Source organism: Chamaea fasciata, unplaced genomic scaffold (genome assembly GCF_029207755.1).
Source record: "Chamaea fasciata isolate MVZ Bird 193981 ecotype frontalis unplaced genomic scaffold, bChaFas1.0.hap1 SCAF_1, whole genome shotgun sequence".
Classification (NCBI taxonomy): domain Eukaryota; kingdom Metazoa; phylum Chordata; class Aves; order Passeriformes; family Sylviidae; genus Chamaea; species Chamaea fasciata.
Window position 1 is genome coordinate 119,916,681 of NW_027094086.1, and position 1,392 is coordinate 119,918,072.

Genomic DNA, 1,392 nt, shown 5'->3' on the forward strand with positions numbered 1-1,392 from the left:
GAACAACCGGAGTTATCTACAAATTAAGTTGCCAGAAGCTAAATTTATTTTTTGTTATATATTGAGAAATATATTACTTGGAACAGTATTTTTTTTTTTCAACCATTACAGTTTATTATTATTTAGGAGAGATTAAAACAAACCATGGTCAACAATGATCCCTTTCCAGCCCTTGTGGAAGATGGAAGCAACACAGTGAAGCAGAATACTAAAGGATGCTCTGTGTCGTGGTTGTGTGGTAGGTCCTGTCATCATGTAAATTCAGTGGACATTAACACAGCAAATAATTTTCCATAGGGAAAAAGAGCTAAAGCTGGTTTAAGAGCAATAAAGAGAAAGTAACTTATTTTGTTGACCTGCACTCTTTATGAGTGTTAAGTGATGTGATGGTATTCCCGCCTCACTAGTAAGGTGCACAGGTCTTGTCTGTACTTCTGTACTTAGGTTCCCTAAATCCTTCACTGCTCCCTCCAGTAGCACCAAGCAGCAGCTCAGATCTTGCTTAGAGGTTTTGGGGACTGATTCACAAACCCAGGGTGGCATTAGATGCATTTGTGCTTCTTCTGATTACTGGGATCAATTCTTGACCCCTGGGAGAGACAGTACAGGGTTGGTGTGGTGGCTGCTCAGTGTGCTGTCACTAAACTGAGGACACCTGAGTGACTCATTCACTGGTGGCACAGCCACTCCAGTGCTTTGATGAGCCAGACTGACTGGCACCTTGGAGAGCAAGCCTGAATTGTTGATTTGCTCCTTACAGGTGTAGTTTCAAAAACAAATAGGCATTTCTGGAAGAATCAGTCACTGACTTGAACAAGCCTTTTTTTTTTTTCCCCCCCCCTTTCTTCTTCTTTCTTTCTTTCTTTCTTTCTTTCTTTCTTTCTTTCTTTCTTTCTTTCTTTCTTTCTTTCTTTCTTTCTTTCTTTCTTTCTTTCTTTCTTTCTTTCTTTCTTTCTTTCTTCAGGTGGAGAGATTAATTTTACAAAAAATTTGCTCTGACTTCTGCTGAACATTCCAAATTTCTCTTGATGGCTCCAGAAGCGGCAGTGATGCAAACATTTGTTGCAGTAGGAGGTTTGTGTGACACTCCCCACTCAATTCATGACCTTTGAGGATTAACTGTAAGGACCAGTGCTTTGAGAGAGGATGAGGAAGAAATATCAAAATGGGCTTTCTTATGCTGTCCTAGGGTTTAAGCAATATTGCTGATAAGCCAGCTGTTATTTTTTAATACTGGATGGCTGGAGACCAGGGACCTGTGATGACCTCAGTGATCTGGTGTGGTTTGTGGCTGCAAGGTCTGCAGCATGGTGGCAGTCTGCCAGCTCCCTGTACATCATTTGCAGGTTGCTGTTTCTGACCAGTGTTTGTTATTGTAAAAGAGTGACACAG